The sequence below is a fragment of the Moschus berezovskii genome, chromosome 3, assembly GCF_049115385.1.
Source record: "Moschus berezovskii isolate FMDL1 chromosome 3, NW_MosBer_1.0, whole genome shotgun sequence".
NCBI classification, from domain to species: Eukaryota; Metazoa; Chordata; class Mammalia; order Artiodactyla; family Moschidae; genus Moschus; species Moschus berezovskii.
In genome coordinates this window covers 14547567-14560796 of record NC_142462.1, presented here as the reverse complement: position 1 = coordinate 14560796, position 13230 = coordinate 14547567, and the positions used below count along the sequence as shown (strand labels likewise).

General features: G+C 42.6%; 1 pseudogene; it reads left to right on the top strand.

The window, feature by feature from the left end:
• Positions 1-5413: 5413 nt before the first annotated feature.
• On the top strand, positions 5414-6432 carry LOC129552840 (magnesium transporter NIPA2-like; annotated as a pseudogene).
• The last annotated feature ends 6798 nt before the right edge of the window (positions 6433-13230 follow it).

Below are 13230 nucleotides of genomic sequence, written 5' to 3'. Positions count from 1 at the left end.
GTGCTGACAAGCTGCGGTCAATTATCCTTTCTACAGCCTTTTAAAGTCGAAGTACTAGGAAATGCGTCAGTGTTGGAAACTTGTGGTTGTTAATTCAAATGAAGCAGACAACCAGCCTGAGCAGCCCTCCCAATGCTGCTCCGCCAAACAGCTCTCCTAGGCCCTGCAAGTGTCGGGGCACTTCCGCCGGAATTTGCATGAACAGAGGAAACGGTTTAAATAAAGTGGCGTGTTATTTATCCCTATAATGACTAGTTTAACAGCCACAATTAGGAAGGAAATTCTACAAGCCTGAACTCCAGTTACTTATTACTGCCACCGAAAGTTAATTAAAGTATCTAAGTAATTACAGGGATTGGCATCATCTGTCATCTGGCGAATCCTATTAGAGGGAAGAGGTTCTTGGTTTGTTTTGAGAGTGTGTAATCTTCTCTCCATCATGTTGGTTAATTTTTGGACAAGGGAGCATGGGAGGGGCCAATCTGGGGATCTGCTCACCTGGAGAGCCACAGACATGATCATTGAATTTCCATTAACCTCAGCACCCAAGCAAACGAGCAAGAGTCATCCTGGAGTGGGTGGGAGGTACCCACTTTGCCAGACAAGTTATCCAGGAACATTGCTCTTCCACTCAAGAGCCTGTAGTGGTGTCTTGTTCCTTCCTGAGCTTCTACTACACCAAGTACCTCCCAGCACCTCCTTCAGTCGTCTGGATCGGCTCACTGTCTCATAAACGTTATCATCGTGATTCTAGGACTTCTATGCTCTTGCTTAGCCTGTTACTTAATCTGCTTTCTTCTCCTCTCTTCCTTCTATCCAAACCTCTTCTCTCTTCAAGGCTCCGTCAGAGTCCTAACCCCTCCCCAGTGCACATCCGATATCAGACATCTCCTTGTACCAGCTGCCTGCGGAATTTGGAATTTATCGCTCAGTAGCTCTCAGGTTGTGAACACCTAGCGGGGGCTACAACATCTTAAGTTTCCACTGCTAGCCCGGCATCTGGGATACATTCACACCCCCAATATGGTAACCCCCTGATCCTTGATTTCTGTGGTGGCTGTAATTTCGTCTCGTGTGTCGCGAAGTCTTTCTTCATATCATTTAATGTATTCATTTTTGGCTGTGCCGGGTCTTTGTTGCTGTTCGGGCTTTTTCTCTAGTTGTGGTGCCCGGGCTTCTCATTGCAGTGGCTTCTCCTGTTGCAGAGCGCAGCTCTTGGCCGCATGGGCTCAGTGGTTGCGGCCCCCAGGCTGTAACACACAGGTTCAATAGTTGTGGTGCATGGGTTTAGTTGCTCTGCAGCATGTGGGATCTTCCAGGATCAGGCACTGAACCCCTGTCTCCTGCACTGGCAGGGAGATTCTGTACCAGTGAACCAAAGAACCCAGGTGAAATGTCTTAATCAGACCTACCTGGTCTCCTTCCTTTATTCACGCCTGCCTTCCTTTAGCAGCATGTATCGAATGGCTGGCTTAGAGCAGGACACCAGAAGGGTGGCTTCTCAGTTTGAATCCAGTGCTTCTTCTCCAGCCATAAGCCTTGATGGGAAACTGTGTTTGCTCACACCACCCTGCACAAATCAAGGAGTCTCTCAATGCTCATCATTCTTTTGCCGGCCAACACTTGCAAGGAAATCATCAAAAAAGCACATAAAAATATAGAAAGAAAGCACTCTCTCTCCCCTGTGATTCCACAGGGCTCTCCTCAGAGCATTCTCAGTCCAAGCCAGGAGGCCAAGATAGGAAAATATTTTCAAATGATCTTCCAAATGACTTCAGCGCTTCCACAGGGTTCAAGTTTGGTTCAAGGGGTGGGCAAAACTCAGGTCAGCCAGCTCTGTTAGGGTTAGCCAGACACTGGGGTTGATGGGCCATTTTGGGTTGAATTGAGAACTTTCTGCTGTTCTTCACATCCCAAGACAGATATTGGAATTTTAACTTTTCTTTTCGCAGTCTCCTTATGTTTTGAAAGTTCTTTTCGTCTTCCCAGAAGGTCTCTTTTCTCATTCTCCCCTTAACGGCGTGTCCTTTGGTGGCTCCTGCTCTGGCCCTGTGGCGTTCAGACTTCATATTTCCACTGGCAATTGCTCCAACATGCTTCTCACTATTTTCTGCAGGAAATACTGCCCATAACAAAGTACTGAAAATAGAATGTTCTCAGGCATTAATCATTGAGGCAAGACTGACAAGCTCAAGGACATCAGACCATATCAAAAGACTGCTGAGAACACTTCAGCAGCGGCCGGCATATCACAGTGAGACTGTTGCGCCTGCATCTAACCCTACCCCACCCACAGGCAGAGCCCCAGCTCAGGGCCAGGGTTTGCTGTGTGTCTCCCTGGTGGCTAGCACGGTTCTTGGCACCCAGTGTGCTCTCAGTAAATGTTTGTACAGTGAGAGTTTGGTCACTGTCTTGCTATATAAATACCGTGTGCTAGGTGTGGAGGTCTTTTAAAATATTATGATACACAATCCTCATCTTTAAGAAGTTCAAACCCAAGCCTGAGTAAGCATCAGAATTGCTCAGGAAGCTCTAAAAGTACTTATTTCCAGGCCTTACCCCCAGAGATTCTAATTTGGTAAGTCTGGGTTGGCCCCAGAATTCCATGCTTTTTTGGTCATTTTCCAGATGTCTTTATTAATTAAAAATCTTTTAAATTTTATATTGGGATAGAGCTGATTTAACAATGTTGTGATAGTTTTAGGTGGACAGCAAAGGGACTCAGCCATACACATACATCCATTCTCCCCCAAACTCCCCTAGCATCCAGGCTGCCCCATAACACTGAGCAGAGTTCCCTGGGCTATACAGCCCATTCTTTTTAAATAAGCTTCCAGACCCCTCTGATGATCAGATTGGGACCCTTGGACTAGTGGGCAGTAATAAAAGCCTTATGTTTTTACATCTCTTTTTCCACATATGAAGTGTTTTCCTATCCCTTCTCTCACTTGATTCTTCCTTTCTCAGAATCTCAAGATTCTAAGAATCTCTGCAGTTTATGAACGAGGACACAAAGTCCAGGAAGTTCACGTGGTTGGTGAAGTCACAGTCTGGGTCTGAGTCCTAACCCCTCCCCAGTGCACATCCGATATCAGACATCTCCTTGTACCAGCTGCCTGCGGAATTTGGAATTTATCGCTCAGTAGCTCTCAGGTTGTGAACACCTAGTGGGGGCTACAACATCTTTAAGCTCAGCATGGTTTCCTTCTCACTAACTCCTCCTTGTGAGCGATGACCCAGGCTTGCTCTGCTGGGTAACGAGCACCAAACCATATTGTTGTTCAGTCGTTAATCCGACTCTCTGCGACCCCGTGGACTGCAGCCCACCAGCCTCCTCGGTCTATGGGATTTCCCAGGCAAGAACATTGGAGCAGGTTGCCATTTCCCTCTCCAGGGGATCTTCCTGACCCAGGGATCTGCATTGGCCGGCAGATTCTTTACCACTGAGCCACCAGGGAAGCCCAACAAACCTTGCAGGTCATCATTAAATGAACAGTGAGTAGGGTTCAGGCCTCTCCCCTAGGTTCTTTGGGGGAGACAAAGTGAGAGGAGAATATTGCCTTCTTCACCCCCACTCCAGCCCTCCACCCTTCACCCTGGAGAGTCACACTGGGAAAAAGAATCAGTTATGGAGACAGGCTCTCTCAGTGGTTGCAAGTAATGAAGGTTATTTCTTATAGGTGTGTTTTACCTAGAAAATAAAGAAACCAACTGAGAAAGTCAGTCCTACTGGGTGGAATAAACTTGGCTTACACACCACGAGGCCCCTGGAGAGGGACCACATGGTGAGCCAGGCAGCGAGCCAAATGCCCTCCTTTACCTGAACATGGCTCGGGGAGCAGTCCTCTCGCTGCCCTCTGGCTTGTTACCTAGCCTGCTCTGCTTCACTCTTCTATCCGTGGTGTGGGTGAGATAAGTCGTTATAGGATTTATCTCACTATTATCACCTAAGCCAATATGACATTAACAGTGCCTTCGACAGCAGATGGATGAAGATTCCAGCTGCCTTTCTGGATTAGGAGCACAGCAAATTTCATTTTGCAATGACAGGCTGTGAGAGAGCACAGTCAGCAAAAAGTCCCCCCATTTCCCACGCAGGTACATGGCCCGCAGCTTTCGCCTGCCACATGCCTGACAAGAAAAGGCCGGGGGCTCAGTACTGTGAGCGCTGAGCTCTCCCATCCTTCAGGGACGCGGGCCCTTCGGATTGTGTCTGAGAGTGAAGTGAGGCTCTGTGAAGATCCAGAGCGCTTGTGCTGACCACGGGAAAAGGGAGTGGGGTTGGGGAGACCAGCCACTAGAAAAACAAGCAGAAACAAACGGTCTCCCTTAAATTCTGCTTGCAAGTGTTTGTGGGTGGAGGAGCTTCTCAGGAAGGTTTTTTGGTTTTCCTCTCAGAGGCGACTTTCTTTCATGGGCTGGCATCAGGTATGAACTGAGGAAGTTAAGAAAGAGACATGGAAAGGCTGACCCTTCGCCTAGCTATTTATCAGAGTGCAGATACTCAAGCAAAATCACCAGTGGCCCTTATTTCCTGACACTTAGAATTGGAAATTAACAACTCTGAGAGGGCAGTTGTGAAGAAGGAGGTATTCTGTGATGATTCTTCCTCTAGCATCTCTTGGGTTGGGATTTTCTGACCCGTTTACAAAAATCTGATCTCACTCTTTGAATGATACACACAAATATACAAATTCAAAGGGCTTCCCAGGTGGCTCAGTGATAAACAATCCACCTGCCAATGCAGGAGATCTGGGTTAGATTTGGGTTAGGAAAATCCCTTGGGGAAGGAATTGTCAACCCACTCCAGTATTCTTGCGTGGAAAATCCCATGGACAGAGGAGCCTGGTGGGCTCACAAAAGAGTTAGACACGACTGAGCAACTAAGCACAAACACATGCACACATACACATTCAGATCACCCTTTCAGAAATCAGTTTGAGATGCCACATGCTTGATGGGAACACTTCTCCTTTTAAATTGAACTTTACAGTCAATGGCATGTTCCTTTTAACCATACTGACTCCATGATTACACAGCTCAGAAACAGGTGCCACCAGGGTATGATCTCATCTTAGCAGTGGCAGCAAAGTTGGGCTGGGGATCCTCCTGGAGACGTGCAACTGGTCACTTCCTGAGGAGGAGGCCAGCTGTATCCCTGGCTGTGCCCACTTCCCCCTGGACATAGATGAAGTCAGAGAGGGGGAGAGGGCCGGGAATGAAGATGCTGTGTAGACTGAGCCTATATGGTGATGTGAAAACCTGAGATTTGAAGGCTGAATCATACTTGCTCCAATGCCAACAGTTTCTCTTCTTCTGTGCTCGATGTGATTGGTAGGAGCTTCCTCAGGAGCAAAGGGTACATCCAAAAGCCTGGGTTATATGAGTTTTATGTGTTAGTCTGGGATGGCCTATGAGCTCCAGTATTTTTATTGGGGCAAGCTGCATTTCGAAATAAAACCAACAAAAACAAGGTCTCCTGCAGCTTACCAGAACAGGATCCATGAGAGCAGGTCAAAGTGGCCATGCAAATCTTAAAGAATGAGTTGTGGTGGCTGGACCACTCTCCACGGGAGCTGGCAAGGTGGCCAAGTTCACGGCTTGGGCATTCGGATCAGTCCCCGAGGGCCTCCATTAGGATGTCTCAGCATCCTCGTGAAGATCTCCAGTTACAGTCATTTGTTTCCAGAAGAAGAGAATGTAGAGAACTTAAATGTCTTCTGAGCGAGGTGATCCACATTTTGTGGGTTTTGCAATGCTTGTGGTCACTGTAGTCTTGTTAATCTTTGTTAGGAACTCTCCACAAAAACAAACATTCTAATCATTCCATGAGCGGAGCGCTTTTAGTTAGCTATGTTAAACGCTTGAGCATCGCGTTAAAGAGCTTTCTGCTGAGAAGACTCAGCTGAGACATCCCTTGGCCTGGATTCTGCTTCTAAGCCTCCCAGTCTGTGTAAGAACACAGATTAGTTATCTAAACAGGGCCCTGGACATATTGAACCCCTCTACAGCAATGCCAATGGACTACATATTCTTTGTAGCTTCAGTTTTAACTTGCTCATTTCTTCTTTTAAAGGAGAGGCAAGATATGCCTGTTGGTGACATCTCTGGTACTTTGAGTAGCTTCCTTGAAATTGTTGTGGAGATGTCGTGCCTGCTTGCCTTTAAAGATACTCATTTAGTCTAGCAAGACAGCCTGTGTTTTCTGGTAAGATGAAAAGCAATAAATGTAATCTCTCTAATAGTCTTAATATCTCTAATAGTCTTAATTTCGAACCCAGGTCTCCTGCATTGCAGGCAGACGCTTTCCCCTCTGAGCCACCAGGGAAGCCCTATCGCCTTAATAGTAATGAATAAAGCTCAACCTGGGAAATTGGGCAGCTAACTGGTGAAAGTGCCTCCCAAAGAAATGGATATCTGACAGGTTTTTGAGAAACAAATTTAATTAAAACCTTATTCTGTAATTCTACTGCTAATTGAGTTAGAATTTCAGAATGTGTCTGAAAAGGACATTGTCCTCTTACTTGATAGTCTCTGGAGATAATCTTTTTTTAAGATTTCACTAATCTGGATCAAGAAAAACTCATTTTCTAATATTTAAATTATAATATTAACTAAAATGATCTTAGTATAAGTGGTTTCTGTTTTTATTAACATTGTATTATTGTAAATGTATTTTAAGTCTTGGTTCCTCCATGAAGAACTAATGTATTAATGACCATTTTAAATGTAAAAGATGAAATGCCTTGTTTCTTTATTGTTGAAAATACAAAGACATGCCCCTGTATGAGGATATTGGTCAAGCAACGTACTAGTCTAGTCTAGTAAGAGTAGAATTTTTTCAAAATATTATTGCAAATTTTTGTTTGGGGATTTAATTTGGGAGAATGTTTGAAAATAGTCCAAAGTGATGTGGAACCAACCCTGGTAGATTGAGTAGGTTAAAAAACTTTGCAATAATATTTTGGACTAATTTTCCTTTTGGCTCAAAGACTACTCTACCAAAAAAAGTTTTGAAAATGTTTGGAGAAAGGGCAGTACCAGCAGAAGAAACAACACGTGTGTCCTCATGCATGGCTGCCTTGAAGGGGCTCTAATTTGAACTTAATGATTCTGAGGGATTTGCTTACAAAAATCAATTCAACAACAGAATGGGAGAGATTATGTTTTAAAAAATCTGTTTATGTTTAAAAAGTCTGATTATCAAAGGTAGGAAGTTTCATTTTTTAAGAAAATAAAAACACATTGGTTTTGCAGATAACACCAGAGTGAAATTATTCTAAGATCACCTCTTAGGCAAAGAATCTTAAGCACTTTTTATTTTCCAGATGGAAAAAAAGAAGTTGATACACCCAACATTCTTCTCTATGCCTAAGAGATTAATTTATCACCACTCTGGGTAATATCAGTGAAAGTCATTCTGAGGTTAATCAAAAATTTTAATGCAGGGAATACATGGCATGGGAATACTGGTATATACAGGCAATGATTAGCTAAAAAGTTTTCTTTATACATAAGTAACTAAACTGTCCATTAAAAACTTTTTTAAAAAAAGGCTGAAAACTTGGCAAATTCTTTTATTTAAATGATGTTAGTTGTCTTCAGTACTAGTGCATTTATCTGTCATACTGCATCAAAGAAATTCTCCCTGAATATATTTGTTTTTATAAGTTTAAAGTGGATAAAATAGACCTTAAAAAGCTGCATGCGCTTAAGTGTACAGTTTAATGTTTTGTTGGTTGTAAACACACATGAAACCATCACCATAATCAGTATTGTGAACCCGTCTGTCACCCACCAAAGTTTCTTCTTGCCCCTTTATAAGTCTTCCATCCACAGACAGCCACTAATTTACTTTCTGTCAATGTAGATTCTGTTATAAGATTTTATGTAAATGGAGTCATACAATATCTACTCTATTTTTTCTGACTTCTTTCAGCATAATTATTTTGAGATTCATCTGTGTTTTTGTGTGTATCGGTATTTTATTCTCTTCTATTATTATCTTTCCTTTTTATTCTACTTATTCTTATTTATTCCAGATATTTCTACTTTTTATTTAATTTCATTGCTTGGATATACCAGAGTTTGTTTACCCATTTACCTGCTGATGCTTGTTTAAGATGTTTCCAGTTTTTAATTTTTATTCATAAAGCTGCTGTGAACATTTACGTACAAACCTTTGTATAAACATATGATTTCTTTTCTCTTGAGTCATAGTTAAGTGTATGTTTAAATTTTTAAGCAACCGCCAGTTTTCCAGAGCAGCTGTCCTCTTTCACATCTCCAGCAGCAGTAAGATTTCTGGCTCCTTCCTAGCCTCTCAATGCTTGCTCCAGTCAGCTTCTTTCGGTTTAAGCCATTCTGATGTGTGTGACGTGATATCTCCTTGTGGCTTTGATGTGCATTCCCCTATGGATACCAATGTTGTCCTTCTTTTCATGTTTTTATTTGGCATCCATATTTCTTCTTTAGTGACGTGTCTATTCAAATTTTAGCGGTTTCCATTGGGTTGTTTATCTCGTTAATTAGTCATGATTCTTTATATAGCTTAGACACAATTCCTTTGCTAGATATATATCTTGCAAATATTTTTGCCCTGGCTGTGGCTTGACTTATCGTTTTTGTAACTGTGTTGTTTGAAGAGCAAAACTTTAAAATTCTGATACAGTGTCATTTAATGATTTTTCCTTTCGGGATTTGTGCTTTCAGTGTTGTGTTTTAAAGTCTGCCAAGTTCAAAGCTGCCAAGATTTTCTCCTATGTTTTCTTCTAGAAGTTTTATAGCTTTAGCTCTGACATTTAGGATTGTGAGCCATACTGAGTTAAATTTTATATGTATCGGTTAAGGGTCAAAGTGTATTTTTTTTTTTCATTTTTTTCATAAGTCCACCAATTGTTCCCTCACAACCTCAGTGGACTATAGTTTCCTCGTTTGTAAAATGGATTTACATTTTCCATCTCAAAGTTTGTTGTGTACACTAAATAAAACAATATATGTACAGTGCCTAGAACCTGATAGGTACTTAATAAACATAATTTCTTTCCTCTAACCACCCCCCCAAAAAAAGAACCTTAAAAAAAACTATGTGTATTAGAAAATGACTTATCACTTAGTACAAAATTTAAATAAAATATGAGCAAGGAATTCATAGACGCTTGAAAGTTTGGTGCTAGAAAGATTTTTCAAAGCTTATTTCATTCAACCCTCTCCTTTCAGATGAAAAACATGAAACCTGAGGGCTGACATGATTCACCCGAGGTCACTGACCAAGATGGTCAGAGATGGGCTAGAGCCCCGTCTCTCAGCCCTCATCTCGATCTTATTCATCATTGCTTAATTGGAGGGTGGGCTATGAACAGATTTTTCAGAGGGAAAAATCGCCACATACATTGAATTAGAATACTTTTAAAAGAGACACATAGTAATTTCCTCACGAAATTATTACTAATTCCATCTAGTAGTCTGAAAGTGCTAGCACACAATCTTCTATCCAACAACATTGAATTCTTCATAGGTCGTTATTAAAAGATTTTGGATTAAGTGTTAGGAAATTCATAACATTATCGAGGGCTTTTTAAATGAATAATAAAAGCAAAGTGTTTATATATTTGGCTATGTGAAAATTAAATTTTCTGCCTAGCAGAAGACTTCATAAATTAGAATTTTAAAAACTGAGATAACTTAGAAAAGAATGGTAAGCTATATTAACAGGCAGTGAATTGATATACTTGATATATGATGAGCTGTCACAAATCAGCAGGGAAAACATGAAGGCCCCGGCAGAAAATAGGCAAGTGTGTCTCAGATAAACACACGTGACCATTAAGCAGAAGGAAGGGGTCTCAGCCCACTAACATTTAAAGAGCGCATCTGAAAACAATGAGATATATATTTACCTTGGAGACTGCAAAGGATTAAAAAGAGTAACAACACCCTACACCTTGGTGAGGCTGTGGAAAAAAGGGTCCCTTTCATGTATGCTGTTGCTATGAGCCTAGTATTGACACGACTTTCCTGGAGGGCAATTTGGCCATTTCGATGAAGAATTCCATGAAATGATTAACCCAGAAATGCCACTGGCATGAATCTATCTTATATACCTAGCTAAGTGCCTATTTTTATTAAGAAGTACATTGCAGGCTGTAATATCAAAAACAGAAACCATCTAAATGTCCACTCATCAATGAACAGTGTAAAAACGATAGAGGAACGATGTGGTCATATGCCATGCTCTGTTTTTCTCAGAAGAATGTGGTTGCTTTAAATGTACCACCTCGATAAGTGCCAATGAAAGTTAAGTGAAAAGGCCAGTTGTTAAGTAAGATGTACAGAATGATCCTACTTTGTTAAATCAGGAAAGGGGGAAATAGCTGTGGGACTCTTTAGATAAAAGTTTCTAGGAAACAAGGAAAATGTAGCCTAAGGCAGAGGAATGGTTTGGCTCCCATCACTGGGAACACAAGGTGGAACAGGCCCAAGGGGTAGCTGAAGCTGGGGGCTCAGGTAATGTCCTCATCGTCTCCCCCACTGACTCCACCTCCCTCCATGTTTATCCTCATTCTTTTTTATCCCAGACAGCTGCCTCCCTCACGGAGCTCAAAAATATGGCTGCTGGCTAACTTTGGGCGTCCCTGGTGGCTCAGTGGTGAAAGAATCCCACTGGGAGACCTGGGTTCCGTCCCTGGGTCATGAAGATCCCCTGGAGAAGGCAATGGCAACACACTCCAGTATTCTTGCCTGGGAAATCCCAGGGACAGAGGAGCTTGGTGAGCTACTGTCCATGGGGTTGCAAAGAGTGAGACAGGACTGAGCAACTAAACAATAACAAGCTAACTTCAAATCTTCTCGATATGGCCTGAAAGAATAAGAGAATTTCCTGCTAGCTCTCAAAGGAACCCCAGCTAAGACTCTGACGTTTACATCCCATTTCTGTTAAGGATCAAGCCCTTTCCTGAAGTGATGACTTGGGTCTGGGGCCAGTGTTCATCCTCATGGCAGGTGAAGCTCCTGATCCCGTTTCTGGGAGCAGTGGGAGTGCACGTGGGAGCACAGACCCGGGGGCAGAGCTTCCCCATATCAAGGAATTCTACTGGACAGCAGTGTCTGCAACGTGCTGGACACCTTTCATAACAAACACGTTAGGAAGCAGGTTTCTATTGTAATTGAGAAATGCAAAGATTGGGACTACAGGGAATGGTATAAGAAATAAGCAGCCAACCAGGAATCCTACATTATCCCTTATCAGATTTCCTTTTCAAGACTTAAAAGAACAAAGAGACACATACACACTTGCATATTTTCCCATTATTTTGTCAAAATGTGGCATAAGTCTTTCTTGGCAACAAAGTAGTTAATTTCTTCTGGAAAGATACTGGGAAATGAATTTTTATTGAAGAGGTGATTCAACCTTCTCCGGGAGCAGAGACTCTTGGACTTTGTGAGATAAGGGGAGGGAGTACAAGGCCGGGGTGAGTGCTGAGCCGGCTCTGTGTGAGCTTGTCCTGGAGCCCCCTCGGGGCAGGAGGACTAGAGGGCAAGGCCAGCCCCAGGCTCTCTGACAGCTTCTGAACAGGCTGTAAATGTCCCCGGAATCGATTTTTCTCTCCAGAAAGCAGTCAGTGCCCTCTGTCACTCTTGCAGCTGACTGTCTTCTCCCTGCCACCCGCCCCCCGCAATAGTTATATCGAAGAGAAACCAGAAATGTAAAGCCTCTCAGTTAAAGTCGTTTGGATTCCGCAAGTCCTGCATTTGAGAGAAATCAGATAGGAGCTATAGTGAACTTTCCGTATTTATTACCTCTGAATAAATGATTTATTTTGCAGATTATAGGGTAAATAAGATTGTAGGAGAGTGGGGAAGCTACTTCACTTCAAGCACCCTTCACTGTTTCAGAAACATCCATCAATGGGTAATCAACTGATAAACCGGTGACTAATTATAAATCACTGCTGTCTATTCAATCAAAATTAAAAAAAAAAATTATCTTCTACTGGAAACTATAGCCTGATTCCTCATTTCTGTGAATATCCTCAAAAGTAATTAAACAAAGTGAAGTTCCGAATGTTTTACTAATTCAGATTACAGGACAGATTTTATTGTAGGCTAGTTAAGACCCTGATGTGAGATGTCTGATATCAGATGTGATATCTGGCATAGTTATAGTGGTTAAGACTCTTTTTTGAAAGGTTTACCAACCTTTCATGTATATATAGATACACACACACACACACGTATAATTTTATTTATTTTTTAGCTGTGCTCCGTCCTCGTTGCTGCATAGGCTTTTCTCTAGTTGTGGGGAGTGGGGGCTACTCTCTCATTGTAATTCAAGGGCTTCTCATTGCAGTGACTTCTCTTGTTTCAGAGCACGATCTCTAGGGCGAGTGGGCTTCAGAATTTGCAGCACTGGGCTCCATAGTTGCAATTCCTGGACCCTAGAGCACAGGCTCAACAGTTGTGGGGCCCTGCCTCAGTTGCTCTGCAGCATGTGGGATCCTCCAGGACCAGGGATTGAGCCTGTGTCTCCTGCACTGGCTGGCGGATTCTTTACCACTGAGCCATCAGTGAAGCCCTAGTTAAGACTTTTGAGTCAGGGCTGGTTCAAGTTCAGGTTCTATCATTTCATGCCATCTTGGGCAAGTTGCTTGCCTCTTTGAGCCTCCGCTTTCTCATCTGTATAATTGGATAGCTGTACCGGCCTTGTGGAATTACTGTGAGAGTTCAGTGGGAAGCTTGGGACATAGTAATCCATCAGTAAATAGAGTAAGTCCCCTACATACGAATGAGTTCCGTTCCAAGAGTGTATGTGTAAGTCCAAATTGTTCACAGCAACAAGGTCAGCCTAGGTACCCAACAATCGGCCATCTAGTACTGTACTCTAATACTGTATAAGAACAGGCGATGTCTACCTTCTTTTCACCTCGCTCCACTCAACTGTTTCCCTGTTGTTTCCATTATTGTCACTTGGCACTTCTTAGCCGTAGCAGCTACATCATCACTACTTTTCCACTTGCTTCCAGATATCTTGGGCTGAAATAAAGATGCTGAAATACTGTGCTCTATACAGTCCTTTATCCAGTGGTCATGTATGGATGTGAGATTTGAACCATAAAGCAGACTGAGTGCAGAAGAATTGATGCTTTAGAACTGTGGTGCTGGAGAAGACCCTTAAGGGTCTCTTGGACTGCAAGGAGATCAAACCAGTCCATCCTAAAGGAAAACAACTCT